We start from the raw sequence: 22,525 nt of genomic DNA, 5'->3' as shown, positions 1-22,525 counted from the left end.
TGTTGAAGTGAGAACAACGTCACTTAGCGCCATGCCTGGCCCAAAGCAGGCATTCTATAAATGTTTATGGATGGATGAATAAATTAACTTGACTGGAAAGAATATGTGGGTTTCAGAGCCACTGCGGGTCTGAAAACACAGGGAACAGATTTGAGATATGTAGTCTCTGGTGACATTAACAGAGTAGTTACCAACTGGTAATGCTCCTCAGATTATTGCTTGTCTTCTTGGTCACGGCACATGGCAGCCTTCTGAGGGACAGTGATTGCAGCCTTCTGAGGAATGATGGTGGCTAATATTCCCTTTCTGGGATTGTGTGCACCCAGAAGACCCCAGAATTACTCCAAGGCTCCAGTTTCCAAAAAGAAGCAATAAGACTTTTTTAATTGGAACACTGTAAGGATAAAGATACATTCTCTAAGTACTCAAAGCTACTTTCACCAACAAGCTGTGGAGCAATATAAACCGATTACATAAACAGAATTAGCTGTCCTGGATCCTTTGAAGTTATTTTTAACTTAGTAGGTAAAGTCTTTACAGCCCTTGCCACTCTATTCTGCTTTGGGTTCTTGTTTAGGCATCCTGTGAAATTTAATCTCATTTCCTGGCTAATTCTTTCCAGTAAATTCATCTCATGCATTTTTCATGATGTACTGGTATAAAAATGTGTTTTTATTACATTTGGTTATCAGTTTTTATCATTTGCTCTATTACCAGATATGATCACAGGTTTAAAAAAATCAATAATTTGGGGGACTAGTGAGATAGCTCAGCAGGTAAAGATGCTTGCCACCAAACCTGAGGCCCTGAGTCTGACCCCCTAGGATCCACATAGCTGGACATAACTGACCACTTAGATATCATCTGATGTCCACATGCATACCCAAAGATATACACACATAACAAATAAATACATGTCATTTTCTTAAGTCAAGAATTTAGGATGTTTAAATGCATGAATATTTGATGTAAGAACAGAAGTCATATTTACTATATATAATATATCTTGCCATTTAGGGAAAAATATTAACTTTTCCCCCTTATTCAAGACTCCCAAAAGCAATAGAAATAATTCCTGATTTATTAGATGAATATTCCATTTCAATAAGTTATAGTATATAACATATATTAAATAATAGTTACAAAATATCTTGAATGTTACCAAAAGCTACTGTCAACTTAATATACTTAATCAAATCTTAGTCAGAGTTTCAATCCCTGTGATGAAACATGACCAAAGCAAGTTGGAGAAGAAAGAGTTTATTTGGCTTGCTCTTCCACATCACTGTTCATCATCAAAGGAAGTCAAGACAGTCACTCAAACAGGGCCAGAACTTGCAGTCAGGAGCTGATTCAGAGGCCACGGAGGGGTGCTGCTTATTGGCTTGCTCCTCATGGCTTGCTCAGGCTTTTTTATAGAACCTACAGCTACACTACATCATCACTACAAAATCAATCACTAAGTGAATGCCCTATTGGCCTGCCTACAGCCCAATCTATGGAGGCTCTCTCAATTGAGGCTCCCTCCTCTCCAGTAACTCTAACTTGTGTCAAGCTGACATAAAACTACCTAGCACAACCAATCAATATGAGAAAATGGACACAGATTGGGAAAATGATGGCTTTCTGAATACATCATAATTTTCCTCAAGAGGAATAAAATCTGGAACTTTACCAACTTCATAAATATTAAAAAGAAAGTTACTGTGCTAAAACCTTGACTTTGGACCTCAGTCTGTGGACCTCAGTTTTCTCATTAACAAAATGAAAAAGTTGAACAAAGATGATGCCCAAAGTGTCTTCCAGATCCAAGTTCTAGGGTAGCACCTGAAGAGGCAGTTTGTATGTGCCTTCCACAGTTTTTCTGCAAATTCAATATTTAAATGTTACGATAGGAATATTCCCAGTTGAGTGGCCCACACCTTTAATCCCAGCACTCAGGAGGCAGATAGGTAGGCAGAGCTCTGTGAATTTAAGGCCAGCCTGACTTATATAGAGTTCCATGTCAGCCAGGGCTATGTAGTGAGACCTTGGAGAGAGAGAGAGAGAGAGAGAGAAAAGGCAGACAGACAGACAAAAATGAGACAGAGACAGACAGAATAGATATATATGTAGTAGAAACTGTAAATCTTCTCTACAAGGACTATGAAGCCTACTGATACCTTTCCCTAAAATTCTCCTTTTACAGCATGTAGTTTTGAGTTACTATAAGCCATAGATTAGTACTAACCGATGAATGAAATCAAATGAATTTACAACCCAGAAGTTCCAGACTGTTAAGTATTTGTTATTCTTTATACTGCTCATAAGAGCAAAATAAAGCACAGTGCACAGAATGATGGCTTCATTAGCCCTCAAATAAGATGTTCAGCTGAAGCAACTCAACACTATTATTTCCCAAGTAGCTATGAGAGTTATCCATGATCTGCCTATGTACACATGTATGTGTGTGTACATATAGTTTAACAGCTATTTCCAATCATTACAGTAGAAACACAGAAAGTATTCTGAAGATTTGGTGTCAACCAAACTACCAATAAATGTTTTATTATTTAGTGGACAGTGATGTACAGTTTTAAAAATCAATAATCCACTTCAGTTTTGTTAATGTTTTAAAAGTGTTGATATACTCCTCATTGCTGGTTCAAATTGATATTAGGTGGTACATGGGCATTTTAAATGTTTTAATCAAGTACATATTTTATTCTATTCCAGGAAAAATATAATAAACACTATTGTATTTCAATTTATACATTAAGGTAAAGCTTAAGTTAAATAGTAGATTGGCTGAAATTCAGCATATAGGAATAGCAAATTCTCTTAAAGATGATACGACAATGAACCAAGTTTCATTGGAATGGGTAAAACTTACATTGTTTGTGAAAATAAACAGGACTGTCCACCTGTCTACAGCATCCTATAAGGTTCATTTTCAAGCCTGTTACAGAAGTAACTACTAATATTACCCCTAACTCATCAGAAATATAATCTTGACTTCTAGCTAGTCAAAGAAAGCTATTATCCAATTTCAACTCTCAGACCTGTTTATTGATCCTATAATTGTGGACATTATTTTAAATGATGTTTGTTTAAAGACATATATATGATATATCGTTTGAAGACTATGGATCTAGGCATTGTCAGACACAGTACAGTTACTTATTAAGCTTTGTAATATTTATAGACTGAAGCTCCACAGTTTTGTGCATCATTTGCTGTATAGAAACAACATATAAGAATTCTCCACAATGTCTGAGGGATAGGAGTATAGCACAGTGAAAACCATAGTTCTGGTCTTAGTCCCCAGAACTATAAACAAAATCAAACTAAAATATGCTGTGAAGCTATTCACTTACAGCAATAAATAATATAAACTTATTTTGGTTAGTTGTTACAAACAAAAATATAATAAAATGAAAACTATCTGATACACACACACATATCCTACAATGCCATTATACTGTATTGTGTTTTGCAATAATACACATATGCAAAATTCCATATATTCTTTGAACATACTATAGAAAGAACGAGTAATAGCCTAGGCTCATGAAGATCCATATTGCAATAAAATTGAGGATGTTTTTATATATGGCACAAGTCTAACAATGAAAAAAAAAAAAAAAAAAGAACCACACAGACCAACAGAACTCCATAGACTCTTCAAAAAGAGTATTTTTCCACCTGAAACTGTTATTTGGAAATATTTCCCTCTGTCTATCCCAAAACATTTATAAACAAAAAAATGGGAAGATCCTGCTGAGGAGAATAAAGGACAACTAAGATGGCCATTGCAATACTGAGCATAAGAGCCTTCCTTTGTGCCTCATCACCTACACATCAATACTACAGAAAAGTCTCAGTGGTGTCACTATTTGAGGTAGAAGATGCTGTACTCCTGAGGAATTGAGTTGCTACAAGATATTTCCATTATAGGAGAAAGAGGACCACTCTAAAAAACACACTTGGCTGAGTGATAATGAGTCAAGTCCAGGGCAGCACAGAAATCAATGGAAACCTACACTGGGCCCAAGACATGTGTCTCATGAGTCCAGCAGAGTTTCCACTCCTACACATGGGAGAACTTGGACAGGCATTGCCAATGACAGAAGGAGACTGGGCTTCAGAAAATCACCCCTGTGAAGAACACTCTTGCTTAATGTCAACCTCTAAGACTGTTCCTGCCACAGCAGAGCATTGGGTAGGAAGTTCAATCGTTAGTGTAGTGGTAAATTAACAGGCTCCCAAGTCAAAGACTGAATTCAAGAAACCAGATCCCAAGAGTCCAATAAACTAGTAGAAAAGCACTGAGTTGTGGAAACAATAGACATGTCATATGATAGAAAATAACCAAACACATTCAGCCGGGAAAGGCATTCTCATAGCCTTCTTGCATAAGGGTTTCAGCGGTACTTTTTCAGTGGAGGAACTGGTTTGTATTAGTTACTTCTTCATTGTTGTGACCTTTCTGAAAACAATGAAAAGGAGGAAGAAGTTATTCAAGGCCATGGTTTGAGGGTACAGTCCATCATAGTGGAGAAGGCATACCAGTAGAAGCTTGAGGCAGCTGTTCACATTGTAATCACAATCAGGAAACAGAGAGAGATGGATGCCGGTGTTCAGTTCACTTACTCCTTTTCCCCTTTTTATTCTGTTCAGGGCCCCAGCCCATGAGATGGTGCTGCCCAAATTCAGGGTGAGTCCTCCTCATTTAAACCTCTTAGGAAATGCTCTCAGAGAAAAACTTACATGTATGTCTACTAGGTGACCCCAAATTCAGCCAAGTTGAAAATGAAAATTGACAATCATATAACTAAAAGTATTCTTCTTAAATATAAGAATTATCTAACATGTGCATGTAAACTTCATCTCCTTCAGGGCCTTAAGCATCAAAGCTTGCATCATTATAGGCTGCATATATCATTCATTTCCTCTTATCCCTTTTTCTTTTCTATTTATTTGTTAGTTTTAGCCCAACCTGGCCTAGAATTTACTATACAGTTGAAAGCACATTTTTGACTTAGAGAAATCTCTTGGATAAAAACGGCTGCAAATTCCTAAGGAAATATTTAAATGGTTGCAGTTTGGATAGTAAAGTATAAAGTTGACCGTATATTTCAGCTGTTTAATAAATTCTGCCTCATTCACTGAATGATGTCACTTCATTTTTAATCTAATTATTTCAATGTTAAGTCACAGGCATAAAGTTCCTTTTCAAATATTATTCAAGAGAAGTTCTTGCATAAAGCAGTCTCCAGGGACTTGCATTCATCACTTAGCAGCTCATATTTGATAGAGAAAATTACTCCCAAAGTGGTCATTTTGAGAGACCATTACCACAGTACACTGGAGTTTTCCTGTAGATTCCTAACCTACAGCCCTTCAGAAAAAGACTGCTTGCTGAAAGGGTCTTACAGAGGAACTTCATGAAAGTGAGGTTGTCAAGGTAGCACCAACCAGACAGGACTGGGGGTTTTGTAAGGAGGAGACGGTTAGGACACAGACACACAAAGGCAGGGAAAGTGCAGACACAGGAAGAAGCTGGCCATCTGCCAGCCAAGGAGAGGGGCCTCGGGAGAAAACAACCTGGGCAGCTGACGCTTACATCTTGAACGTCCAATTTCTTGACTGTGAGAGAATTCATTTCCATTTCTGAAGCCACCCAGTCTGTAGTATTTTGTTACCTCAGATGGAACAAACAAGTGTAATCCGGGAGTAGAGGCCATCTAATCTAAACTACAGTATAGTGATATTTTATTTGTACTGAAATGTGATTTTATTTGCATGTTAATAAATAAAGTTGCCTGGGGGTCAGAGCTAATAGCAAGCCATAGCAAGAGCTGGGCGGTGGTGGTGCACACCTTTAATCCAGATCACATGACAGGCAGATCTCTGTGTATTCAAGGATACACCCAGCATGGAAACACACGCCTTTAATCTCAATACCAACCATTAAGACCTGGAGGTCTGTATAGACAGGCAGTGAAGAGGAGGTCATGTGATTGGGTTTACAACCAATGAAAAGGCAGAACAGAAAGTCAATAAAAAGACCTACACAGGAAGTAGGTCTCTTTCTGAGGGGAAAGACGACAGCGGCAGTGAAGGGTAAGAAAGGCAGTTTTGAAAAGGGGGACATACAACAGACAATGAGGAAATCCAGAGAATCATCAGGTCATACTTCAAAAACCTCTGCTCCACAAAACTGGAAAATCTAAAAGAAATGGATAATTTTCTGGATAGGTACCACATACCTAAGTTAAATCAAGACCAGATAAACCATTTAAATAGTCCAATAACCCCTAAGGAATTAGAATCAGTCATTAAAAGTCTCCCAACCAAAAAAAGCCCTGGACCTGATGGTTTCACTGCAGAATTCTACCAGATCTTCAAAGAAGACTTAATACCAATACTCTTTAAATTGTTCCACACAATAGAAGCAAAAGGTATATTACCAAACTCCTTGTATGAGGCTACAATTACCCTGATTCCTAAAGCAAACAAAGATGCAACAAAGAAAGAGAACTACAGACCTATCTCCCTCATGAACATTGATGCAAAAATACTCAATAAAATTCCGGCAAACAGACTCCAAGAACACATCAAAACAATTATCCACATGATCAAGTAGGCTTCATCCCAGGGATGCAAGGGTGGTTCAACATAAGAAAGTCCGTCAATGTAATATACCATATAAACAAACTCAAAGAAAAAAACCACATGTTCATCTCACTAGATGCAGAAAAGGCATTTGACAAAATCCAACACCCCTTCATGATAAAGGTCTTGGAGCAATCAGGAATACAGGGAACATACCTAAACATAATAAAGGCAATCTACAGCAAGCCAACAGCCAACATCAAATTAAATGGAGAAAAACTCAAAGCAATACCAGTAAAATCAGGAACAAGGCAAGGCTGTCCCCTCTCCCCATACTTATTCAATATAGTACTTGAAGTTCTAGCCAGAGCTATAAGACAACATAAAGAGATTAAGAGGATACAAATTGGAAAGGAAGAAGTCAAGCTCTCCCTATTTGCAAACGACATGATAGTATGCATGAGTGACCCCAAAAATTCAACCAAGGAACTGATACAGCTAATAAAAACCTTCAGCAACATAGGAGGATACAAGATCAACTCAAAAAAATCAGTAGCCCTCCTATATACAATACACAAAACAGGCTGAGAAGGAAATCAGAGATATATCACCCTTTACAATAGCCACAAATGATATAAAATACCTTGGGGTTACGCTAACTAAGCATGTGAAGGACCTATATGACAAGAACTTTAAGTCCCTGAAAAAAGAAATTGAAGAAGATGTCAGAAAATGGAAAGAGCTCCCATGCTCATGGATAGGTAGGATTAACATAGTAAAAATGGCGATCTTACCAAAAGCAATCTACAGATTCAACACAATCTCCATCAAATTACCAACACAATTCTTCACAGATCTGGAAAGAATAATACTCAACTTCATATGGAAAAACAAAAAACCCAGGATAGTCAAAAGAATCCTGTACAATAAAACAACCTCTGGAGGCATCATGATCCCCAACCTTAAGCTCTACTATAGAGCTACTGTAATAAAAACAGGTTGGTACTGGCATAAAAACCGACATGTGGACCAATGGAATCGAATTGAAGACCCTGACATTAACCCACACACCTGTGAACATATAATTTTTGACAAAGAAGCCAAAAATGTACAATGGAAATAAGAAAGCATCTTCAACAAATGGTGCTGGCATAACTGGATGTAAATGTGTAGAAGGCTGCAAATAGATCCATATCTGTCACCGTGCACAAAACTTAAGTCCAAGTGGAACAAAGACCTCAACATAAATCCAGTTACTCTGTACCTGATAGAAAAGAAAGTAGGAAGTACTCTTGAACGCATTGGCACCGGAGATCACTTTCTAAATATAACACCAGTAGCACAGACACTGAGAGAAACAATCCATCAATGGGACCTGTTGAAACTGAGAAGCTTTTATAGAGCAAAGGACATGGTCAACAAGACAAAGCAACAGCCTACAGAATGGGAAAAGGTCTTCACCAACCCCACATCTGACAGAGTGCTGATATCCAGAATATATAAAGAACTCAAAAAATTAGACATCAAAATGCCCAACAGTCCAATTAAGAAATGGGCTATAGAACTAAGCAGAGAATTCTCAATAGAGGAAGTTCAAATGGCTGAAAGGCATTTAAGGAATTGTTCAACATCCCTAATTATCCGGGAAATGCAAATCAAAACGACTCTGAGATACCACCTTACACCTGTCAGAGTGGCTAAGATAAAAAAAACACAGAAGACAGCTTATGCTGGAGAGGATGTGGAGCAAGGGGAACTCTCCTGCACTGCTGGTGGGAATGCAAGCTTGTACAGCCACTTTGGAAATCAATATGGTGCTTCCTTAGAAAATTGGGAATCCATCTCCCCCAAGACCCAGCTGTAGCACTCTTGGGCATATACCCAAGGAATGCTCAATCATACCACAAGGGCATTTGCTCAGCTATGTTCATATCAGTTTTGTTTGTAATAACCAGAACCTGGAAACTACCTAGATGCCCTTCAACTGAAGAATGGATAAAGAAAATATGGTACATATACACAATGGAGTACTACTCAGCAGAGAAAAACAATGACATCATGAGGTTTGCAGGCAAATGGATGGATCTAGAAAAAATCATCCTGAGTGAGGTAACCCAGACTCAGAAGCACAAACATGGTATGTACTCACTCATAGGAGGATACTAGATGTAAAACAAAGATGACTAGACTGCTACACAACTCCAGGGAGGTTACCTAGAAAATGGGACCCTAGGAAAGACACAGGGATCACCCAATGACAGAGAAATGGATGAGATCTATATGAACAACCTGGACAACAGTGGGAGTAATGAAGGGCAAGATTTGAGGGAAAGAAAGCTTAGGGGAGCAGGAGATCCCAGCTGGATCAAGAACAGAAAGGGAGAAAAAGGAATAACAGACCATGATAAATGAAGACCACATGAGAACAGGAATAGGCAGAGTGCTTGAGAGCTCCCCAGAAATCCACAATGATATATCCTCTGTAGACTGCTGGCAATGATCGAGAGAAAGCCTGATCTGATCTAGTCTGGTGATCAGATGACTAAACACCCTAACAGTCGTCTTGGAACTCTCATCCAATAACTGATGGAAGTGGATGCAGAGATCCTCAGCCAGGCCCCAGGTGGAGCTCCAGGTGTCTGACTGTTGAGAAAGGGGAGGAACTGCAAGAGCATGAATTGTTGAATCCAAGATTGCAAAAAGCACAGGGACAAATAGCCAATCGAATGGAAGCACATGAATTATGAACCAACAGCTGAGGAGCCCCCAGCTAGATCAGGCCCTCTGGATAAGTGAGATAATTGAATAGCTTGATCTGTTTGGGAGGTACCCAGTCTGTGGGACCGGGACCTGTCCTTAGTGCATGAGCTGGCTGTTTGGAACCTTGGGCTTACACAGGGACACTTTCCTCAGCCTGGAAGGAGGGGACTGGACCTGCCTGGACTGAATCCACCAGGTTGAAATGAATCCCCAGGGGTGTCTTGGTCCTGGAGGACATGGGAATGGAGGGGAGGGGCTGGGGGGAAAGTGGGTGGGGGGCGGGATGGGGGAGGGCAGGGGAACCCATGGCTGATGTATAAAATTAAAACACATAATAATAATAATAATAATAATAATATTAATATTAATATTAATAATAATAATAAAATAAAAATGAAAAAGAAAAGAAAGGCAGTTTTAAGTCTCAGCTCTCAGCTACTGCTCTGACCTCTTGGGCTTTTAACTCTGCATTTGGCTCTGTGTTTCTTATTTTAAAAGACCGTTTAGAATTACATCTACACTACGGAAATGCCCTTCTAGCTACTCCTCATGTTCAGGGTTCTATAAATGGAATGACAACTGTAGGAAAGGCGGGCCAGACACGTGCAATTCAACATAACACAACGTGGCAGATTTTGATGACATCACGTGATAGTTGAGGGCATGGCCTTCAACCAAGTAAACCAGGAAGCTAATCAAAAAACTAAACAGTATCACACAATGCATGTAGCAATGGTATGATGTGAACTAGCCCTCAATTGGGTGGGAACTTTTAGGCTTTTAGAGAACGAGGCTGACAGTATTTAACTTTCCAGATTTGCGAGCCATGTAGCAGTGTGATGGGGTAGACAAGAGATAGGTTTAAGAGATCACGAAAAGGTTTAGAATAATTTAAAGATCAATACTCGTAGAGTTTGTGTAATAGTAAACAACAACAACAACAACATGGAAATCCTTGAATAATACTGAAGACTTTGTGGAGGCATAGGCTTTTAATTACACAAAAGAGCATTAAATTAACAATAATATTTACCAATATTCTGTTCAAAATGCTTTTCAAACACCAATTACCCAATTAAGGCACTGTAAGATAAGCTGTTATTACTGCAGATTTAGTGAAAACAACTAATAATTATTGTTACAACAGTTTCTGTGAAGTAAGACAGTATTTACTGTGTGTAAGCACCCCTCACACCATCTTAATGAGGAGGGAGCAGAAGAAACAAAAGGCTGATTGTCTACATGAACTCAGCAGAAGACAGAGTTGCCTAAGAACCAAGAGTCACGGCCTGTATCCAGAGAATTAAATATGCAAAGCAGAGATCAAAATTGGCAGAAGGCTATTTATGAATATTGTCAATACTGAATATCACAGACTGGCAACAGAGAATCTTTGGTCATGCCCAGAACAACATAATTCATCACGCCAGTGCTTGGGGCAGTCATGTCCAAGCAATGTATCATCATCCTATCACAGTTTGAGCATGAGAAGAGGAGAACACTGATTGTCAACCTCTAGGGAGGCTGGATTTATAGCTGGCGCCCCTCAGAATGCAGCCTGGCTCTGCCCAAAGCAAAATGTTCCTTGCTTCACTTCTGTTTAAGTCACAGTCAAAGGGCCAAAGAGCACAGGATGCCTACAAGATTCAGTGAGCAAAGCCCAAACCTGACGCTCTGATAGCTGAGTAAGATAGTTAGGAAATCATATTGTAAATGCCCCTTAAGCTGCATACGAAAATATTAGTCAATGGTAAATATACATGATTCATTTCAAATGCCCTTTGGTGACAGAACAGTTTTCGAAATGCGTTCACTGATAACTACATTTAGGAAGGAATGTCTCTTCACAACTCACCCAGGATCATTCCTCCATACCGGAAAAGTTGGCAGCACGCAATACACACACACACACACACACACACACACACACACACACACACACTTACACACTTTTTTCCAAATAAAATTAGGAGCCTTGATTTCCACCCTTTCTGGGTATTGAGTCTGTGTGCATTTTTACTTTGACCCTGGCTGTGCTTACAGAATGTAATTAAGCATCTAAATCGGTGATTCTCAACCTTCCTGATGCTGTGACCCTTCAATACAGTTCTTCATGTTGTGGGGAACCTCCACCATAAAATTATTTTTGTTGTTACTTCATAACTGTAATTTTGCTACTATTATGAATCATAATGTAAATATCCCTGTTTTCTGATGATCCTATGTGACCTCTGTGAAAAGGTTGTTCAACCCCTAGAGGGTTTTGACTCACAGGTTGAAAATTGCTGATCTATAACTGTTATTCTTTCCACCTTTGTTTAATATCATGAAGCTGACTAGAGCACTGTGGGAAACAGTGTGCCTGTCATCCTCCCAAAAGTGAAATGGACATTAGTCACAATAAAAGCCCTGTGTAGCACCTTCCAGGCTCTCGGGGTATCTGGTGTATTGGATACAGAAATTCCTGGATGCATGGTACTCAGACCTCCTGGATTCTGTAATGCAGACTAGGTGAGTGTGCTCTAACAAACTCTCCAATCTCTGAGACTATAAGAATCTAGAATTGCTTAGAAGACATGGCTCCAGGCACACTTGTGAGGAGTTATCGTGAGTCAACTGGTTGCTGGCCATGCCTGTACAGGATTATTCTGGTGAGATTAACTGAGGTGGGATGAGTCACCCTACAAGTGTTACCATTCCCCTGGCTGGGATGCTGGATGAATAAGGAGAAAGCTGGCCATGCACCAGCATTCATCATTTTTTGCTTCCTGACTGTAGCTGCAATGTGATCAGCTGCCTCAAGCTCAGCTCCTGCTGCCATGACTGCCTCACCATGATAGAAAGTCTCCTATGAGCCAGAAGAACTCAGCTTCCCTTGAGTTCTTTCCAGGGCATCTCATCCCAGCAACTGTAAGATCAAGTAATTCTCAGAGGGTAACATGGAGTTCAATTAATCTTTTTCATCTTAATCTTGCTCTGGGAGGGTGTTTCCAGAGGGGAGAAACTGATGGGAAAGCCTGTCCTAAGTATGGGCAGCCGCATCTCATGGACTAGGATCCTGTACTGGCTAAAACGAAGAAAGGGGAGAGCCAGCTGAGCACCACCAGCATTCATCTTTCCACTTCCTGATGGTGACCACAACATCACCAGTTACCCCATGTTCCTACCATAATGCCTTCTCTGTCGTGATTGACTGCACCCTCAAACTGTGAGCCAAAACAACAAAAGGTATCCTCCTTTAAAGGGCTTCTTGTCAGGGATTTGGACAAAGAGACAAGAAAAGATGAAACCTATGTATTACCATGTAGAACTTCTCTTCTGTCTTTCCCACAACGGGTGCTGCTTTTTAAGTCATTATTACCCTGACATCTACTCAATCTTCAAGCTAGCAAACTGAGACTCATCTTTGATTGTTCCCCATTTCTTTCACTACCACATTCAATAGAAAATTCAGTGGAATCAAGATCTAAGGTACTCAACAAACACACTCATTCAGTAAATCTGCAAGAGCCTAGTATGCATGCAGCACAGACAGCATCGGCCATGGGGAAACAGCGGTAGAGGCAACAGCAAAAGACCCAGTCCTTGGCTGGCTGTGGTGGCACATAACTGAAATCTCAGCTCATAGAAAACACAGGAAGGAGACTCAAGCTTGAGGCCAGCTTGGGCTACATACTGAAGCACCAAATTGTAGCTGAAGTTTTTTTGGCTCCCACAGCCCTACAGTACCGCTGCTGTTCAGACCCAAGTAAATACACAGAGCCTTATATTAATGAAAACTGTTCAGCCATTAGTTCAGGCTTACTACTGACTAGCTCTTGCACTTAAACTCAGCCCATTTCTGTTAATCTATATGTCACCACATGTTTCATGGCTTTACCTGTGTGTCATTATAAGTTGCTCCCTGGATGGCAGGCTGGCATCTCCTGACTCAGCCTTTCTCTTCCCATAATTCTCTTTGTCTGCTTATCCCACCTATACTTCCTCCCTGGCTACTGGCCAATCAGCATTTTACTAAACCAGTGTACAAAATCATTATCCCATAGCATTTCCCCTTTTTTGTTTAATTAAAAGTGAAAGTTTTAACTCTAACAAAATAAAATTACATATAATAGAACAGTTACCAAGCAAGAATTGCAGTTACAATATCTAGTCTATTTGTATTTGGCAAAATTAAAGAAAATATTTTATCCTATATTTGTGAGTCTAAGGTTTCATATCTAACTTACCTTTTATCATAACCAAGGAAAATTATAATTATAACTATCTAGTCTTCAATTACATCAAAGACCTCAGAAGGATACAATATTATCTAAATAAACAGGAAAAGCATTGTAAGGAACTTCCAAAAATCTAGAATGACAGAGACAGCTGGCATCTTCTCTGCTCTCCTTTCTCTTCTTGTCTATTTGTTTAATTTCCTGCCTGCCTCTAAGCTGCCTTGCCATAGGCCGAATGGCTTTATTTAACAACCAATCAGAACAACACATATTCACAGCATATAGAAAGACATCCACCATCAGGGGCAACATAGGGAGATCCTGTCTCTCTCAGAAACACTTCAGTCCTCAAGTACAGGACATTCTCAAAAGAGGGAATAAATAGCAGAGTTATAAATATAGTGCAATGTATGGGAATTAGCAATATGGGGGGGGGCGGAGAAAGTGAGTATGAAGACAATAAATACTAAGCAAAATGAGGGCACTGAAAGGGTTATAGTAAACATCAGGAAGATGTACTGATTATGTGGTGTTGACAACTTCGCTTTCTCTGCCCCCACAGCCACTGACACCACCAGGCCCATTTTCAGCTTGTGTTTGGGTTTCATCAGACCCACCTTGGTATTAGTCCCCTGTTCCCTGTAGTTAGTACACAGAAAGTCACAGTCCTTTCCAAATGGCACAAATCCCGAAATAAGCTGCTCCCACCCAGACCTCCATCTTCATCTTGAACCAGACACTGAAACCTTCCAGAAGTCCCTAGAATGTATCAAATTCTTTCATGCCTCCCCTGCTCTTGTAGGTCCCAATAAAAGGGATATCTTTAAATCCTTGTTATCTTCTTAACGTCAGAATCTAAATTGGTGAGGCATCTCCATCACCAAATCCTAAGTGCACCCTCTTCACCATTATCCATCCCAGCCCCCTACTTACAAGTTGTATCTGGATATTAATTTGCTTGTTGGCTTCTCCACCCCCAAAGAGAATATAAACTCAACAACCCGGTGTCTTTATTTGTCCTGCTCTCATTATTGTCCCTGTGACTATTCAGGCGCAGAGTACATATTTATTGATTGAATAAAGTAACCCTTCCTGACCACCTTGTAATTTCAACATCAGATGTGACCAAAATATCATTAACTAAAAGCAGTATCTTATTTTCATAAATCCATAGATTATCAGGCTGAGCTAAGATTTAGAGATCAATGACCTCTATGTGCCTAGGAAAGCTAAGTAACTTCTCTACAGCTCTGTGACTACAGAGCTGGAAGCAGACAGACTCATGATATGTCCAAGTTGTTCACACCAGCAGCCACTTTCTCTCTCTTAAAATAAGATTATTTTATTTTTTATTGTTGGGGGTTGGACAAAGGGCCTTGTACACACTAGGCAAGCAGTTTGCCACTGAGCTTCAGTTCCAGTGCCTTTTGAATTTGCTATTTTGACACAGGTTCTTACTAAGTAGCCCAAGCTGGCTTGGGACTTGAAATCCTCCTGCCTTAGCCTCCTGAGTAGCTTGTGCAGGTATGTGCCCCCAGACTAGGCCACCAAAAATGATTCTTATGCGCTGTATTGCAGATCATGACCTTAGTCCCTGTTGGAGGTGGGACAAGTCTACAATAGACAAGGTGGAGACAGTCTTGGGGAGAGCATAGGCTTCAGAGTCAGAACAACAGACCCCCTCCTAACACTTCCCAGTAGTGTGGCTTGAACCTTCTGTACCTCATCTTGCTCATTTGTACCGTGAAGCTACCTGTCAAGGCTGTGTGATGAATTAGAATGTAGACTTCAGGTACCATCCCTGACAGCTAACTTTCACTAAATGTCAAAAAACAAGTACTTGGCCATCCAGAATCTAGGAATAGAAATAAAAAAAATCCATTTGCTTTTTATTATTCCAAAACTACATATGTTTTCATGACTTTGATAATTCTTAAGCAACATCTAGCCTCCACAAATGAAAACATAATTTCATAAAGACACACTTGGTGAAGCTGGAGTTCAAATTATCTTTTTGAAAATTGTTATCTGACCCATCAACAGTCAGAAATGATCAGAAATTTCTTTTCAGTGTGCACTGTGGTTTCCTTTCTTCCTCCCTCTCTCCCTCCCTTCCTTTATTTATTTTTCTTCCTTCCTTGTTTCTTTTTTCTTTGAAGGGCGTTGGTTATTTCTAGAATGGTACCAGGCCTCAAGGATAACTATTGGACATGTCTCTGTCTATGTAAACTATAAGGACTGTGCCAAGTGGGTGTTTAGTCCTCGGATTCTTTTGGCAGAGGTTCCTCCTCTGTAGCAACGAATAAAGGGAACTTAAGGACAGGAATTCTGTGCTTGTCAATCTCCTCTATGTCGGTGGAGATTTGAAGATGTCCTCAACTAGCAGGTATCACTATACCCAGGCATCTTTATAGCCATCACTCAAAGTCAGGGCTGTATAAACTTTGCTAAGAGATCTAAGGAGACTCACATAAGTGCTAAAATACATGTACAAGACGGTAAGGGCTCCAGGCTGACGGTTCTGAAGTCAAAGCTTGTTAAAGAAACTCGCGCAAGGAACAGAGGCCTCTACCTTCCATTTCCCCTTCCTTCCAGGCACAGCGAGCCCCAACAGGTCCCTAGAGCTCAGCAGTCAAGCTGAGCAGAGCAAGCAAAGCGCAGGACCCGCCCAGGATCGCCAGCTTTCAAGTTAAGAGTTTGGGAGACTAGAAACTTGGGGAGATCAGCGCCCTCTGAGCCCAGGCCAATTCCCTAAGAGCCAGGCTCCTTAAGCCAGGCCCCCTAGTCTTTGTAACCTCTCCGGAGACCTTCAGAGAAAAGTGGCGGGGCCACAGGGCAGCTTTCCTTGTCCAGTGGGGCTCCACGTGTCTCTTTGCAGACGATCCCCGAGTTCCAGACCTCAGTCCCCACCTTTTTCCTACCGGGCCCACAGCTCCTGCACCAGCTCTGGGGCGTCCTTCCTCTGCCGTGCGCCGCCTGCTCCCCTGGGAACTTGAGCTAGGTCCGCTTTCCCTTCCCTTTAGTTGTGCCCTCCCCCCCTTCCCCCACCCCTCCTCCAACTTTGTCCTTTCCTCTAGCCTTTTCCCGGCCCACTGACCCTAAGTCACGCCCTACTCCAGCCTAAAGCCACTCCCAGCGAGCTCACACCGGCCCGAGACCACACCCATTAGATTGCTGCTTTGCAAGGCCAGCGTTTAGGGCTAGGCTGGGCTGCTACCAGCTGCAGGGCCTACTAATGTGCAAGCCTCAGGCTTGTGGCTAAGGAGCTGCTCTGAAAGGCTGGGCAAGGAGCCCACCTACTCCACACCCTAACCGTCGTCCCATTTCTCTTTAGCTTGGATGATGTTAGATCCCCAAGGGGAAAGGAAGCAGCAAGATTTTTCTCCAGGTCTCAGCTCTCCATAGAACAGCATGGAAAGTTGGGACTCCTTGAGTAACTTTTTCTGTGTCCTCCAAGACTACAAATCAGAGCACTGAGCACCGGCAATTGGATATCATGCTGCACTTCTGGATCCCCCCGCTTAACCGAGAGCTCTGGTTTTGTATTCCTTGTCGGGTTTTTGTTTTTTGTTACCCTGGACTTATTGCTGCCTTTAAAATTACAGCGCTACGCTAGAGCACTCGAAGCAGACCTGGCTGGTACTTGATTATCGGTGAAACAGGCTTAGTAAACATGCACATGAGTCTGCAAAACACCGTCCTAGGAGCTGATGTCACAATACAGAATAGCACCTTTCTGGACTGAACTACCAGTTCATTTTAATCTGAGGTCCAAGGAAAATAGGAAGATCCTAGAGAGTCATTTCTAAGGAAGATAGAGGTTTGGGGGTAACAACTGATAGTTGATGAAGCCCCTTCTGGTATGCTTTAAAAACAGTGTGTTTTGTGCTGAATTTTTAAAAATAGATTTTTGTTTAAAAATTGTTACATTTTATTTATTTATTTGTGTGAGTGAAAACAATTTTCCTCAGATTTCCTTTCACTGTATGGGTCCCAGGATGGAACTCAGGCCATCTGACTGGATGGGCAAGCTGCCTTTGTCTGCTAAGCCGTTTTTGCAGACCCTTGTGCTTAATTTTTGAACAACCTACATACGATTTTTTTTTTCTCTAGTTACAGACAAGAAAACAGACTTAGAGAATGAACTTCAAATTCAAGGCCAGGAGTAAAATCCAGTTAAGTCGAAAACAACCGTGGTATCATAACTTCACAGTGGGCCCTGATTGGAGGGCAGGAAATACTTATTCAGGTCAGAAGGCACAGAAGAGAAGGTTACACAGTTCTCTTTTCCTTCTTTCCTCACTTACTTTTCTTTTTAAGCAGCGTTACAGTATGAAAAGCCCCCGAGAAAGGGACAGTAGGGGCAGATATTGAGAACAGTGTGGCTGGGTACATCCTAGAAGCAGGGATGAGAATAAACGTGGGGCCTGAGACAGAAATAAATGTGGAGGTAAGGAAGTGCAGAGTACCCTCCTATGAGTGCTGGGAGGCTTGAATCTTGCTGGAAGGAGTGGGCTCACACCGAGATTGTAGGATGAATGGATGGACCGAGGGATTCTTCTGGAGGGATTTCAGTGCCGGCTCCCACTTCTCATTGCTTTCCCTGTACCCACGAGGCCAACTGTGTACCTGTCAATGGTTGGTAAAGAGAGGCCTAAAAGCTCATTATTCATGTTATATGTTTTATCAGTCCATGCTGCCAGAGACGAATTTTGTGCACAAGGTTCATTAAAAACTGGCTTTGTTTTTTTCCTTTATGGAAGTGACTAAATTTGCTGCCTACATTAAACCCATAGAGCAGTATTCATGATGGACCTCACTTGCAGACTTAATTCTGTGGCTTTTACTCCTTAAAAAGATAGCACTAAAGCTAAAGAAAAGTGACCACACACTTTATTTATCTTTGAAGGAAACAACAACAAAGAAATTTCAAATTAGTATGCAAAATATTTACTTCCATTAAAACGTTCCCCCAGAAAAGTTAGACTGTGGATAATAATGAAACAATTTTAGCATGTTGTGTCAAGATATATATTGCTGTCTTGCTGCATATTATAAGTGATTTGTATGCTACTGCTAGCTAGATAACAAATACCATTAGATTTTAAAAATAAATAAAATAGAGGCTGCAGAGATGACTCTCCTACTGTTCTTGCAGAGGACCCCAGTTCAGTTTCTAGCCCTCCTGTTGGACAATTCACAACACGGTGTAACTGCAGTTCCAAAGGATCCACCACCTTTCTCTGGCTTCCTCAGGCACCTATACTCACATTCACAGACCCAAATATAGACATATACATGTAATTAAAAGTAACAAAATATTTACTTATTACAATTTCATATTACAATTTGTATTTACATTATTTCCCCCTTTTCATCCTCTCTACAACTTCTTCCATGTCTATGGCTGCTGTGAGGGCCAGCTTCTAGCAGCTCAGGGATTGAAGAAGAACCATGGAGTCAATGGACTAATCACTCAACTTGACTTCTCTATCTGAGGGAGTAAAGCTTAACTCTCTGGGGCCAGTGAAAAAGGGAAACACACACACACACACACACACACACACACACACCCCTAGGATCTCAACTAGGATACTGATGAATGATAAGCCTTCATCAAGTCAGAGAAACTGAAAAGGAGATGCAGAGCAGGCAAACTACTAGACAGACAGACAGACAGACACATGAGAATTTGCTGAGGGCCAAGGCTTAGTTCTTCATTTTAGTATTCTCACTGTTGCTTGTTCTACTGTATTCCTTTTCTGTTCTGTTTTTCTACTCCTGTATTTTCCTTTTGTCTCTCTTGATATTTTCCTTCTAACTAACTTTATTTTTTCCCTTATAGCTTATATATCCCAGCAAAATCTTTCAAGTAGTATTAAAATTACAGTGTGGTTACAATCTATTTTTAAGTGAATGATTACAATGAATACAAGTAAAAAACAACATGTTTTCCATATCCCTTACATGAGTAAATATTTTACATATTACAGGTGAAAAACAGCTTGTCCCAAGAACCCACATCTATTCATACCCAAGCAACTTATTATAGATTAACAAAGTGTAAGAGCAACTTATTATAGATTAACAAAGTGTAAGCAAGCAAGATGTTTTTCTTAGCTAGTTCTTTTACTGGCAGGTTGTATTTTGCAGTTACAAAGAAAGGACCAACCTTTTTATTACTTATCTCAAAAGATAATCCTATAAGAAATCTTAAAAGAATCAGAAATGTAAACCTTTATATCTGGAAAAACAGTCAGCCTCACTTTAAATCCTCAGGGTGCATACCCACTCATCAACAGTTTTTTATTTTTATTTTTTATATTAGGAAGCTGAGGGCAGAAATGGGTACAAAGAATTAATCATCACCCTTGACCACCAACCCATCCTAGCAAGAAAACTACATAAGCCAGCAATAGCCAGGTTGTCATTGGTTCTGCTCCCTGACCTCAACATGCTCCTCATTCAACTTTTAAAAGGATGCCTTGTAGTAGGAATTTTAAAAGGTCTTATTATAGGAACAAACCTGAGGCCAGTTACTGGGGTGAATGCTAGAAGATCAGAGACACAGAACAAGCCACAGCTATCTCACCCTGCTAGTTCCTCAGGTGATCCTGTTTCCTCTGACTGCAAGCTTCTGTGTCCTCATCCCAAAGGCTGTCAGCTGAACTGTGTTGCTCCAAAGCCCGAATACTTCTCCAGCCAAATGCTTAACTAACTAAATGCTTAACTCACTACATGCTTTTCTCACTACATGCTTTTCTCCTTAGTTCCTGGTCCTCACTCCTTATATACCTTTCTTTTTCTGCCCCCACTCCCTGGGATTAAAGGTTGTGTTTCTGGGATTAAAGGCATGGGTCACCGTGCTTAGCTGTTTCTAAAGTGGCCTTGAACTCAGAGACCTGGCTAGCTCTGCCTCCCAAGTGCTGGGATTAAAGGTGTGTACCACCACCACCCAACTTCTGCTATAGCTTACTCTGACCCATTTTCTAGCCACCATTTCTGGCTCTGTTCTAGTGGCTGTTCTCTGCCCCCAGATATGTTTATTTCGGGGAACACACAATATTTCAGGGAACACAATACCCACCACAATGCCTTTATGTTGTTTTCCAAGATTCTTTACCTCAAAGCTATTAACAAAAACATTTTAACCTAACCTTAATTCATTATTTAAACCTTTGTTTTAGCTATGATGCACACCAAAACCTGCAAACATACCTCTTAACACCTCTTAACATTAAGAATAATAGAACTTGAGCTAATTTAGCTTCTGGAACACAATTGTTTTTCTTAATCATTAACATAAGCCATAGTCTATACAGTTCCTCAAGAGAAACTAGCTGTGTGACATTTGTTCTTATTTTCTATCCTCTGCAGCCCCTGCTTTATCAGGGATGGAAGAAACACTATATCTTGCTTTTACCTATGTTAGTTTTCCCACTAAGTTAACCTCTATCATAGTCCCTTACTATATTTATTAAAGACCCTCGATCATCCAAATTCTATTTAAGCTAACACTATTATTGTATAAAATCATTGCTTTAGTTAAACAGTATAGCTTAGGAGGAAATCATCTTTATAATAATCCACAGGTAAAAATGTCTAGTAGAATAGGATATTTCCATGAGATAATCACACTACATTAAAGGCAGCAGGGAATCTCCCCATGCCCATTTTCACATCATGCCGGATACTAAAGAAAAATGGCAGTGGCAAACATGTAAAGGCACGGCAGTAACAAGAGACATTCTGGGACCGAAGCCCTTGGGCCTTGACCATCTAAGATTTACTCAGATTTACTCATCAGTGCCTTGCATGCTACTGGGCCCATTCCCTGAAGTCAGTTGCTGCTGCTCCTCTGGCATGGCCACCAGCACATGTCCTCCCCTTTCCTTCTCAAATTCATGGCTTCTGATTCTTTAATTACTATTCTCTCTCTCTCTCTCTCTCTGTCTCTCTCTCTGTCTCTGTCTCTCTCTCTCTCTCTCTCACACACACACACACACACACACACACACGCACACGCACACGCACACGCACACACACACACACACACACACACACACACACATAAATCTATAAATACAACCTGCTGAGTTCATTTAGTGTCACTTATATACTTATATGTATATGTGTTTAGGGCTGACCACTTAGGTTTGGTCACTTATTGGGGGAGCGCCTCCCTGGAAAGATCAGTTCTTCTCCCAGCGGCTACTAGTTGTCTGTCACTCTTCATCTAAGAGTGGGGCCTTGTGAGATCCCACCCACCACATTGGCATGTCAGTTGGTATTGCCATTTTCAGGTCTTGTTTAGGCAGCCATATTATTGAGATGTCATGGGAACAACTTCCCTGTCATGTGTAGAAGATACTATGTCACAGCAGATGCCCTAAATCTTCTTTTAAATGTCAAAAAAAAAAAATCACTGTTGTTGATATCAGAATGTATTAGCTCTATAACAAAACAAGAATAACTGAAAAGGAAGTGCTGTGATATTTAACAGACAAAAATGATACCCTAGCATCAGGCTTGTGCTCCATTTCATGATTAAGCCTTTCTTTCTGGGGACACTTAGTTTGGGGACATTTTTGAATCCTGGGGTAACAATGCCTATGATGAAATACCGAAGTTGAAAATCACATTATTAAGGGACCAAAGGTTTCTAAATCAACCTCCCAGTTAAGGATTTAGTTCAAACATGCTCTCAGTTCTATAGTGTTTGCTTTTTGTTCTCACAGGGTCTTTGAATTTCAGTACCTATACTCAGACATGCTAAATTGGCAGAGAGAGAATGAAATCAAACCCAGACGTTCATAGCCTCTTGCTATTTGGGTTAAAATGCAAAAAATACCCAGGTTTTTCACAGTCCTTGTTAATTGTTTTCATTATATACATGAACAGTTTACAGAAACACTCTAGAGGACACAACCCAGAGTAATCCAGAAAAG

At 40.5% G+C, this 22,525-nt stretch overlaps 1 protein-coding gene across 2 annotated transcripts in view; it reads right to left on the bottom strand.

Moving 5' to 3' along the window:
- Positions 1-16,580, bottom strand: part of Pter (phosphotriesterase related) — a 70,970-nt gene extending 54,390 nt beyond the window's left edge. The window contains exon 1 of one of the 2 annotated variants that reach the window (XM_036188166.1): positions 16,488-16,580. The gene's annotated coding sequence lies outside the window, so the exon portion shown is untranslated. The remainder of the gene's footprint in view (positions 1-16,487) is intronic. The other variant, XM_036188167.1, reaches the window with a different exon arrangement.
- Positions 16,581-22,525: the final 5,945 nt, after the last annotated feature.

The sequence above is a fragment of the Onychomys torridus genome, chromosome 5 (assembly GCF_903995425.1).
Source record: "Onychomys torridus chromosome 5, mOncTor1.1, whole genome shotgun sequence".
Lineage (NCBI taxonomy): Eukaryota > Metazoa > Chordata > Mammalia > Rodentia > Cricetidae > Onychomys > Onychomys torridus.
This window is presented reverse-complemented; position numbering and strand designations above follow the sequence as displayed.